The sequence below is a fragment of the Calonectris borealis genome, chromosome 4, assembly GCF_964195595.1.
Source record: "Calonectris borealis chromosome 4, bCalBor7.hap1.2, whole genome shotgun sequence".
Classification (NCBI taxonomy): Eukaryota; Metazoa; Chordata; class Aves; order Procellariiformes; family Procellariidae; genus Calonectris; species Calonectris borealis.
This window is the reverse complement of record NC_134315.1, coordinates 84,570,932-84,583,369: the sequence shown is the minus strand read 5'-3', so window position 1 is coordinate 84,583,369 and position 12,438 is coordinate 84,570,932.

The window sequence follows — 12,438 nt, the reverse complement described above, 5'->3', positions numbered from 1 at the left end:
GGTATACGTTTTCGTGAGACAAAGAGGTTGAGAAGAAGGTGAACCACCTCGTATTTTGCAGTCTTAGTTTAAGGAAAAAATGAATCTTAGTTTAGGAACAAAAATAGTTTGAGAAAAATTTAGTATAAGAAAGAGACTTGTTACCCTTGGGAAGCTCTGTATTTTAAGATAATTTATTTGCTGGCATTTTTTTGCTTTCTAGCAGTCCTACCGCCACTCCACGTGCAGCCTCTATTTTCGAAGGACACCACTATTGGGGATGAACATAGTATTCGGGACGAACATTTTACTGTATTTTAAGAAACCCTGCTCAGGATCCCATGATCTGGCACTGCCAGCACCTGCTGCAGAGTCTGCTTTCTACAGCAACGAACCGTGTATAAAACCTGGGCCCCGACAGCAGAATACGGGGAATTTTTGGAATGTGAGCAAAAGCAAGAGTCACGGCTACTGCTGGAGCCAGAAGAGATACTAAAGGAAGAAGATGTGTTACCGATTTATTTAACAGATCTATATTTTGCACCTTGGTCCAGCATCACTCAACTTCTGTTCAGAAGTGCTGCTTCACAAGGGGGAAAAGAAGGCAGTACGGAAGTCGCTTGAAGCCTGAAGGGGTTTCCTCCATCAGTGCATCTGTGTGTGTGCATGGTGTTACTATGTGCCGTGACTGTCTTGGAGCGCATCGATAATGCGGACTGTGCCTTCACCTTGTGTTTACACAGAAAGTCTGTGACTGTTAGGATGGCTGCCACGGCAAGCGGTTGCCGGCCCCGGCTGGCGCTGCCATAGGGCAGCAGGCCACCAGGAGGCACTCATCTCACGCCTCAGTCTCGCCTTACGCTGGTCCCGCCTGCTGCCGTCTTCGTAAAGGCACTGCTTGGGAAGCCGCAGTTCGGTTTGAACGTCATGACGATCATTAGCGATGGCCTTTACTACATCTATTGCTATGTAGCCACTATTCTGAAACGTAAAATAAGAGCCTCCAGTCACTTCAGTTGTTTTAATATCTTATTTTCCCTTAGGACCTGCTCCCGGATGATGGTGGCAGGGAAACAAACAGGAGCACAAGTTCTGTTCGCCGTAGCTGTCAGCTGAAACAGAAAACATGTATTAAATTGTTCTGTAGGAAATGAAAGAGAACTACATTCAAGATGGAAATTGATACTTAGGATCTTGAAGAGAAATATAGACATCGAAGCACAGGCAACCTTTTATTAAAACTCGTTTCCTATGCTTTTCATGCAACTATTTGGAGTCCTCAGGCTACCAGTCAACACTGTACGTTTAGAAAAATCTTGGCTCAAATACGCAGTTTTAAGGCACGAACTGAAGATATAAATACCCAGCCAAGTCTGTTTTAATGAGAGTTTTTAATCTTAGTTATTTTGGCATCCCTTTCTACAGATGTCAAGGCAGTAAATCAATGCTCTGAGAGTGCTAAAGTTTATGGATAGATGTATTTTTGATTAATAACTAGCATTTATTGCCTGGCATGGTCTGACTCTGAAATGTCTTCTTAAGTGAGCACAGTATTGGAAGAACTGATGTGAGTTAGGTAGATTGTGTTATTCCGTAACAGTGCATTGTATTTCTACAGAGGTCCTGAATATTGAATGTGGTTTTTTCCTCGGCTTTCTCTAGCACTATTAAAATAAATTAAGGTTTTCGTTAAGTTTTTCCTTTTCTCTGCACCCTGTCTTACTATTGCACTCTAAAGAACCTTACAAGGGAAACAAGAGAAAGTACCTTTTTATGTGAAAAAGGAAAATTCTAGCATTTGGTCTGGGATCGAATTTGGATCAAAGGTTCTAGTATTATTTTTAAAAAGTAAATAAAATAGGAATCATTAACCACAGCGATAAACATTTATAATGCCTTTCACAAATATTATTGGATCCTTTAAATGCATGTTTTCATGGAGAAACAAGGGAATTATTTTGATTTGATTTTAAATGAAACAACAGTTTGTGTTATTACAAAATCATTGGTAGGCAGTAATGACTATTACTATTATTAATAGTAACTGCTATTCCGAAATAGTAACAAGCTCCAAATTCTGTAATATATTTGCATAAGTATGTAATATTTTTACTTTTTCGTTGTTTTCCATTATCAGTCAGACAAACTAAGTAGTCTATTTGAATTGCAAGGAATGTAAAATGTGCTCTGAGTTTAAGCACATTCTATGCAATCTCCGTCATTTCCCAGTCAATTTCAGATCAGTTATATTTGTAATAGTCAGGTATATTTGCTCTGCCACGACTCTTCTTGAATACTGTGACTCATTATAGAACTCTGCACAAGTGAAAATGAGGTATCTAGTTGGTGCTTGAGCTCTTTGCTACGAGTATAACAGCAGGGAACATGGATTTTTAGCCTTGGGAAGCTTCTCTTAAGCTTGATTGACGTATCTTAATTGCATTTATTTTCTCTTTTATGTTATTGTAACATAATCATTAAGAATTATAAACATCGCCAAGACTTCTAGCGTGTAGTTTAACCACACGTAATTACAAATTACGTCTGATAAAGGGGTCTTCCCGTGGATCTTACGTGAAAGCTTATTCTATTAAAAAAAGAAAAGCACAAATGCAAATTATTTTTCTGATAGCATACATCAGCAAAACATAAACCCAACATTTTACGTCGCTGTTACTTTGGTATGCAGATACAATTAGCATGCTACTGAATTCAACAGAAGATGTCTTTATGAGTTTAAAACAAAGTAAATCCACATTGAAGTTCCCAGCAAACCCATACCAGTTATCTTCATTCTTGTCGCTTGCCAAATCGTCCTTTAGCTGTCTTTCTTTTTGATAGGTCCACTCACTAGATGACTAAAATTTTTGGCAAAACACTCATTTGTAGACAATCCCAAAAAGTAACTTCTCTCCAGTTCATTCACTTAACGAGAAAGCCCTGGAAATTATATAAAGTCAGGTCACAATTTTCAATATGGTTTTCATGTTAAAAATTCAGAAAAGATGTTGTATTGCTAAGGTTATGTATATGAGACTCTCTAAGCTCATGGCATTTTCTTTATTGAAAACGCGTATTGTCCCAAATCTTCCTGAAAATTATGTAGACTCCAAAATAGCTGTCATCTACAGATTACAATCGCTATTCCCCTATATATCTTCACAATTTCACCATCGTTCTTTGGGGGGACTTAGAGACATGGCACCAGCAATGTGCCACTGGTGCAAAGTTCCCATCTCTTCATATCTGGTTTTGGTTTTTTTACGGCACAAAGTTCCTGTCCAATAGAGAGTTAAAATTCTCTACCTTTCCATCGCTGACTTTTTGTTCTGTGTTTTTTCTTTCAGGCAAGGACAGTTAGTTCCTACCCAAGTTTTGATTCTGGGGGCTGAAGAGGTGTTTCGTTCTGAGCGAACGGTGGAATGCCGGCATTTATGGCTGAGGTGAGCAGCTGATTGAACATCATGAGCAGGGCTGTAAAGGGCTGAAAATCACCTGGGGAAAAGCTACAAATACCGTGGAGGGCTGGGGTTGGGGAAGGACAGAGGTGGACTTGCGTTAGGTTCCTCTGAGCACTCTTCTTTTTGGAAGACACCTTTATGTGCTGATGAGGGTTGTAAATTGGTATCCAGGGTCTAAGGGATCTGGCTGTGTCACTTTGGAGAGCCTGCGTGCTGGCAGCCGTCTAGGATCAGCAGGAGTATTAGAGAAAAAATGCTGAAATGAATCTGTGAAAATGTGTAGTTGATCTTGGGTCTTGTCTCTTGGAGAGAAGGGCATGGGAGAAAAAGAAATGCCTCCAAATGTTCTAGATTGTTTTAAGTGTAGAAAGGAAAAGGGTCCGTTTTACATAATGGTGTAGTAGTAAAAATCTAGTTTAAATCTCTTATGATGAGGAGTGCAGTGTTTCTGGAAAGCAAAAGATGCTGGTCAAAATGAAAGTGCAAGTAAAAGTTAGAAAAATCTGGTATGTTACATGAAGACAGTCTGACAAAGAATAAATAGGCCTTTTAAAAGCAAGCCCATGTTCAATGCATTTCTCGGGATCTGAATTTACTTGCTTTCCCAGTAGTTTTTAAAAACTTCGTTAACATAATTATATTTTCCTTGCTGTGCAGACTGGACGCCTCGCGACTTTACTTTGGATTTAATTATAGACGGAATTTAAAGGTAACATTGAATGAGGAAGGGAGAACTAGCAAGCTTGTTGAAATAAAAATAATTGCTATGGGGTGTATTATATTTATTGTCTGGATATTACAAAAACAGTGCTATTCTTGGAGACGGACGGGAAATCAGCACTTTATTGAAAGGTCACTAATATAATAAAAGTTATAGAAGTGTATATGCAAGACACCCTAAAAATAGATATTGGAGATATCAACAATCCATTGAAGAGAAGCATCAAATCTAGGTACCAAGTACAGCATCTTAACTGAGATAACATATTTAATGTATCAGAAGTAAAGCTGTGCTGTTAGCAGGTAAGAGTACAAAGGAAATTCAGGGCTGAGGTGAAAAGTCAGATTTACGCTGACACGCAAGTCAGGAATGATAAGGATAAATTTATCCTTAGGATAAGTCAGTAGGTCAGTAGGTGAGCTTTATTTATGATACCAGATGTTTCACACAACCTGTACGCTCTTTCTTTTTTGTGCAAAGCCATTTCTGCGCGGGGCATAAGAATCTGCTTTTTATTTAGCCTGACTGTGGAAATCCCTTCACTGCAGTACGGCGCCTTCACTGACAATGTGTTCAGCTACTTCATTCAAATAGTACTGGCAAAAAAAACCCTCAAACCTATAATAATTGTTGCTAGCTTGGCAAGTGAGTTTCTGAGTGCGCTCTTTCTGGGTGGAAGAGGGTAGTGAACTCGTATCCGTGGAGCAAGACGCTTGGCTGTGTCTTTGCTGAAGTAGGTGTTCCTCTAATTTCAATGCTAAATGGAGTATACTTTTCAAGAAATTTTCCTGGCTTCCCACGGAGGTCATTGCAAACAACTGATGTGTTATTCAGATGGTAATAGTCATCATCTCTGAGTACCCTTGTAGAATAAGCAATCTCTAATTTCTCCATGAAATCATTCTGCTTCCACAGTCTGCGGCTATGGAGAACAAAGCAATTTCCTATCCATTCCTCTAAATATCTTATAAATATTTTTTCAGTTTTCAGTTCATCAAGTTTATTTCAATACAGCACAAATGCTATTATGCTAATCACTCAAAGCTGGAACTTTAAAAGGAAACCCTCTTTCCGGTTCCACTTTTTACGCAAAGAAGAATAGTTGCAAGGGTTAAATCCAGATTTAAGTTGCAGCAATAGGCTTAATGTGACTGTGTACATTTGACTATCTATAGACATTTATCTGAAGCTCTTAGGGTACTGTGAAGCTTAACTTTCTTCATGCTTAGTATTTTGAGAATTTCAAAGAACGGATGACAAAAAGTCCTAAGTCCCACGAGGACTTTAAAAAAATGAGAGGTTTTGATGTGTCTTGTTTTACTGGGATTTCTTATTGGGCAATATAATTCCATGCTGAAAATTGAGTGGGAGGCAAAAATCCAGACTTGCGCAAGAAGGTATTTCCATTGCTGTTTTACTTGAATAAGTTGCATCTGAAGAAAAACATACGACATAGAGCAGGAGGGAAGAATTGTAGCAGCCTTCACTGATCCACAGTTTTCAAAAATAACGTATAAAATGGACATCTATTCCAGGAGGTAAATTATGTCTTTCGACTCTTGAGGGAAACTGGTTGTTGTCAGTCTTTTAGTCCCAGTCTTTGGTGTGCACCAGGCAGTGAAAGTGAAAATTCTGCCTCGGAGACTTGGAATTCTGCCAATATCCGCTGCTCTGGTCAAGCAAAACCGGATGTAGCGCTCTCTGGCATCCATGCTCTTCCCAGGACAGACATGTTGCAACAGCACAATGTGCTGACAGTGGTTTCTGATTGACACCATCCCCTGGAGGAAAGCTATTATGTGTGCAGATGCACTGAAGTCTGTTGAGTGGTCGCCACTGCAGGCAGGACTTTCTCAAGGTTGTGGAGAAGGAGCAATAATTTCAGGTCACCTCTAAATGGCAGGAAGGGAATGGTGGGGAGGAAAGGGAAGAACATGTTTCATACTGTATCCGTGGGTGTGTTTTGGCTCTGCCAAGGTCGGGGACAGAGGTTGCTTACCTACAGCAATTCCCTAGTGCCAGTGAAGGAGACCGTTTTTCATATATCTTAGTTTGCTCTGTCCTGGTTCATCAAAATGCAGAGTGCTTCGTCATTGCAATGCAGCGAGACACCACCTATCCATGTGCCTGTTTTCCACAAGAGAGATGAGGAGGTTAAGGGATAAATCCAACTTCTCCTAATAGTGGTAGACTGCAGAGTGAAGTATACGTGACTTTCATAAGAACAGCCACTCCGGATGAGACTAAAGAGCCGCCTAGCCCAGCTTCCTGTCCTGGACAGCACCCAAAAACTTACTTCTAGGAAAGAAGACAAGAACAGACTGGGGTCATGGCAATAGTTTCCTAGTATTGCCAATGATTTGTGTTTCATGGACTGCCTGAGCTAGGCAACAGTCTAGAGATTTTTTGGCGTATGTCTGCACGTTATCCCTAGAAGACTCTCATACGCTTCTAGTATTATAATAGTGGGCCTGTGCGAATCTCATGAAGGTTCAACAAGGCCAACTGCAGGGTCCTGCACCTGGGTCGGGCCAATCCCCGGTATCAATACAAGCTGAGGGATGAAGGGATTGAGAGCAGCCCTGCCGAGAAGGACTTTGGGGTACTGGTGGAAGAAGAGCTGGACGTGAGCCAGCAATGTGCAGCCAGCCAACCGTATCCTGGGCTGCACCAAAAGCAGCGTGGCCAGCAGGTCGAGGGAGGTGATTCCGCCCCTCTGCTCTGCTCTGGTGAGACGCCCCCTGCACTGCTGCGTCCAGCTCTGGAGCCCTCAGCACAGGAAAGGCATGGACCCGTTGGAGCGGGTCCAGAGGAGGGCCACAAAAATGATCAGGGGATGGAACGTCTCTCCTGTGAAGAAAGGCTGAGAAAGTTGGGGTTGTTCAGCCTGGAAAAGAGAAGGCTTCGGGGAGACCTTATTGCGGCCTTTCAGTACTTAAAGGGGGCTTATCAGAAAGATGGGGACAGACTTTTTAGCAGGGCCTGTTGTGACAGGACAAGGGGAATGGTTTTAAACTAAAAGAGGGTAGATTCAGACTAGATATAAGGAAGATATTTTTTACGATGAGGGTGGTGAGGCACAGGCACAGGTTGCCCACAGAGGCGGTAGATGCCCCATCCCTGGAAACGTTGCAGGTCAGGTTGGACGGGGCTCTGAGCAACCTGATCTGGTTGAAGATGTCCCTGCCCACGGCAGGGGGGTTGGACTAGATGACCTTTAAAGGTCCCTTCCAACCCAAACTATTCCATGATTCTATGATTTACAACATTCTTTGCTATGACTTAGCTACAAGTTATGTGATTAACCACCTTCCTTTGGTTTCCAGCCTGTTCGCTGCAGTCAGGCAGCTGACTATGTCTGTGCAGTCGTGAGCCATTAACACACAAGAGGTTAAATGTGGGTCACTTGGTATAGTGGCTTTTCACTATAAATATCTTCATGTAGCATTGCTCTAAGTAGGATGCACCTCCTTCTCCAGTCTCCTAGAAGTGTCACAATGCTCTCCCAGGAGAGCCTTATTTGTCACTCTAGCCTAAAGTGCTGGATTTTGGGCCTTTCTGCCCCTCATGCGATAAACCAAGAGGACATTCATCCCTCTGGCATGCCCTGTGGAGCCCCTACCATAGTAAATCCATGTGGAAAAATTTATCTGTATTACACCCCAACTACTTTCAAGCAAACCACTCAAGGGCAAACCAAATGAGAAATAAGTAAATCGCAGGATACACAAAGAGTAGGAACATATGTCTTATTTCATAATTGGTTCTGTATTGCTGTATTTCTCATAACCGCACAACACCATACATGAACACATCAGGATTCAGTGGATGTAGTAACGATGCAACTGGCACCGATCAGGTAGAGTAACGGGTTCTGTTTTACTCTGTCTGCGTAACCTAGGGTGCGTGCAGTTGGCGTGTGTCGCCTAGAGTGAACCTTGCCATCGAATTCTATTAGGTCGCACCTTTATAAATCTCTATTAAAATCACTTTCTGCTAATTTCTTTGACGGTGATTCTTTAAGCGGCCTCTAAACCACTCATTCGCGACAGCGTGACAGCTACGTCAGCTGAACGTTTTGTGCGTGAATCAATCCGCCTTGTAGCAGATAAATGGGACAGAATAGGGAACTGACCCTGTTAACATTATTAAAAAATCCTTTGATGAGGTTTCTATGCAATAATGTTCAAATATTAATATGCGGAGGTTCTTCCTTTTCACTGCTGAAGTGTTTTCATCTAGTGCAGATGCTGTGAGAGGGGTAGTCCTAAGCAGCTCGTTGCCTGTATATCCTGTCACGCCAATGTCAGTCAGTTGTGCTGCATTTGGACGGAGGAAAGGCTGATTTTGAATGAACTGTAAAGTAGTTCTTCTAGCTGTTCAGCATGAGGAACTTTCCTTAACGCTCATCCAGTCCTGATTTGATCTCTGAAGTAGGTTCAAAATGCAGAGGGCCTGTTAAATTTTAAAGTTTTTTTAAATTTTAACTTCAGCCAAGGTTTGAAGTGACATGCCTGAATATTAGCTCTCACGCGATTCTTATGACTTTGGAAAGAACTGATGGATGCTCAGCTCTTTGGAAAACATTGGTGTTACTCATAGGACCTGATTTTGTACTCTAGTACTGTACCTCCATCCTCACCTCAGTGTTGTAGGTGCAGGTGGAGCAGAAAGGGTAATAAAGCTCTGGTTCTGAATATATACTGTCATGGTTTTAGTTTAAATCATGATTTCCTAACCAATGGCAGCCTGTAATCTGACAATGTTATTATTAGATGCCATTTAATAGACAGCTGATGTTGAAATATATGAACTGTACAGTGCTATTGACTTAACTACTGGCTATTGTGAAACGATGCATAAAACTTATGCCAGGATACTTTGTTGCTGCTACAAATTTATAAAGTATGAATGTAAAGGATAAAGATCATTGTTGAGGCAAAAGTTAGGAACATAAGTCATGTTAGCATGTTCTGTTTGCTAAGTTAGAGTCTTGGTGCGAGGTGGAAAATAGAATTTTGGAAATTTTTTTTTAATTACAAGGGATGTTGTCAAATTATTTGACTGTATTTGGATGTAAGCAGTTATGTGAATCTTTTATTTTGCTGTCTGTGGTTACTGGCTTGTGTAGGTGGGAATAATCCATTAAACGCAGCCAGAAATTTGCTGTGGAGACTGGCTGAACTCCTTGAAGACTGTTCCTGCCGTACAGGGAAGGAGTTACCTGTCCTAGTAAGGTCAACCATGTGATTTGGTGCCGGTGCCATTTGTGGGCTTACATATAAAGTGCTGGGGTTTTCAGAATTGAAACACTAAGAAATATGAACTGTAATGGTATGTTTAGGGCAAGGTTGTATGTTGAGGTAGATTAACTAAACTCAGTGGAATTCATATTCATAAAGGTTAGTAAGTTTGCATAAAAAATAATGAACAGGCACATTTACATGGGTGTGCGTTCTCTGTGTGGTTTAAAAATATTACTTGGGGAGAGAACATGAGCCATTTATTTCAAACCTCTTCTGAGAATGAATTAGAAACATTCTGAAATTACTGACCTAATTTACACAGTCTGACCACAGTGGGTATTTCCAAAAAACACAGGTATCGATCACCTAAACAATGTTAAGCTCCAGCCAGCTATGTGGCTGGGTGCGCTTTTCTTAATATTCTAAAACTTGTTTGTTTCATTATCCATGACTTTGACCCTGAACATCTGAGTTCTTTGTTCAGTGCATGTGTATTATACAGGTTTAAACCATTAACATGCAACAGCAACTTGGGCTTATTTAGAACGGCTACTCCACAAGCTATTTAGATAAGAATTCACCATTCAATTTTATTTCTAATTGCCTGACAGATTGCAGGAAAAAAATGTTCAGGTCACACTGATTAAGGTAATTAAGAATATCAGTAACAGTTGACCTCTGTCCCGAGAAACTCATGAAGATGGGTCCAGCCGTATCATTGCCTGGGGGGCTTAGCTGGCATATCTGTATTAGCTAGGGGGACAACAGCATTGCTGTGCCTGTTCTCATTCGTACCCCAGCCTTCTAACCTGTGCCAGTCTTCTGGATCTCAAGGACCAGCTGAGAATGTCATTGCCCAGTAGCTCTGCCAGCAGAAGTTATGGTAGCTCTTCTAATCTACTTCAGGTTACGCTAGCGGTATTATTTTAAATCTTCTCCTTGAGCTTTGCCAAATTTTTGGTAGTGGCACAGCTTTGAATAATGGGTTGTCAAAGCTACTTGCAAAACCCTTTCAGTTTCCACTTGAGAAGGCAAGGGCAGACACAGCTGCAGCACGAGGCACTTCTATTATGGCAGCATAATCATGGGGGCATAAGCCCTGACATGCAGACAAGCTTTTAACTAGAGGGCTTCCAGTAAGTGAGGTAGGTGTGGTGACAGGAAAAAAATGCTCCTTGCTGATCTGCATTCTTCGCTGTGGCTTCTCGCAGTGCAGCTTTCCAGGGTAGCCTTCTAGTGGGATGCAAGCAGTGCAATGTTGGCACTGTCATCAAAGACGCAACTTTCCCTGACAACACAGGGTTCCCTGTCTTAGACAGTTCCCAGTATAAAAGAAGCTGTCTTGGCAGAAAGAATGCTTTTTGAAAAATCTGCTTTCACATTACAATTTGAGTTACGTAGCTGTGTTCCTAAATGACTTAACATTTTTTTACCATTCTGAATATAGGTAAAACTTTATGTTTGCTGATATGGAAAAAAGTCTTTTCCCCTTCCTTACACTGTTAAAACCTCAAGATTTTTTATGCCACTCTTTTATATATGTTTTAGCAGTATAAAGGAAATCAATCTGAATTGCAGCTGCTTCAGCTGACCGGAATGTCAGGCAAAGGGTTTTAGGCAGCTGTAAAGATAAGAATAATATCGGTATGATTTGTTCTGCTGTATATGAACTTAGCCAGAATGGAAAAACATTCTTAGTGTCTGAAACCATGAGATATTTACATGATTTTTTTTTTCCTGAATTTGAAGCATACGTCCGTGCTGCGTCGATACAGCAGGCTTGTGCATCGTATGTCATGTCCCCGGTCTTGTTCCTGGCCCTGTCTTTAGTGCATGTGGTGCCCTGGTCCCTCTGGGAGGGAATAAAAAAATTGGTTTCATTTATTGTTTGTACTCGAGTTCTAAAAATATATTTACAGGTTTTTAATTTCCCTGTAGCTGCTCAGGCAGAAGATGATAGCTATTTTTCTAAGCCATTAGCCATTATGTAGAATTTTAATGAATCTGGAAGAAGATTATCTAAAGCTTCAGGCAGCAGCACCCTCAAATGCTGAGCCAACCTAAGATTTTCATGGTGCAGTTAGTAAATCTTCTTGAGTTCCAAAAAGATGCTAAACTTCAATGTCCACATCTAATAGCACTGTAAAAACATTACTGTTTTTGAAAGGGACGCCTTGCTTGTCTGAACAGGGAAACGTGAAGCCAAAGTAGAATGGTATAACTGTAATATTAATAATTGTATTGGTGTTACAATGGATGTGAACACTGGCCTTTTCTTACTTGCAAAGTGGTAAGAATGAACTGGAACAAGTCATTCATATTTCAGAATAAGTGCCCTCGGCAAGTTTTACCACCAAATACTACTCATATCTTAAATTCATAACCTATGAACTCTTTTAGCCACGTAGAATATACTGGCTTCCAGTCTGACTTAGACAATTACATGCTTACATCACTTCTGAAAATGGCATTTACTCTAGAAAATGTTTGAGGATATTTGGAACCTTTTATCTCAAATCGCAATTATTTTTCATCTTCATTCCCCGGTCCATCTCCTTGCTCGGTAGGTTTTTTTCTAAGTAGGTTTTTAAGATGTGTCAGCTCTGATATTGTTCATTTCAATTTTTCTCATTTTTATCTAACTACAGCATTAGCAGGGGGATATGTGCGTGGGGGGGTACTTGTACTTTCAGATAGAACAACTCATTTGTCATTGAAAAGTTGTGACTAAAACTTTCCATACATAAAAATCTTCCAGAATGAGCATGGGGACAATTTAATCTCAAAAAAGAATTTGTCTAAGAGCACTCCCACAGAGAAGTAGAATTTAAGGAGAGCTTGATCATAATGTGCTACCCAGTTCCTGCCCAGTAGTGAGTTTAAGGTATATAATGCCTTCTTACCATTGCAATATACTATTATTCATGTGCCGTGGAAGGAAAATGTTGCTAATAATTAAGAGACGATGACTAGTAAATAGGGTGTGTCTTTGGAAAAACCCTGAAATAAAAAATTGCTGTTGCACAGAAGT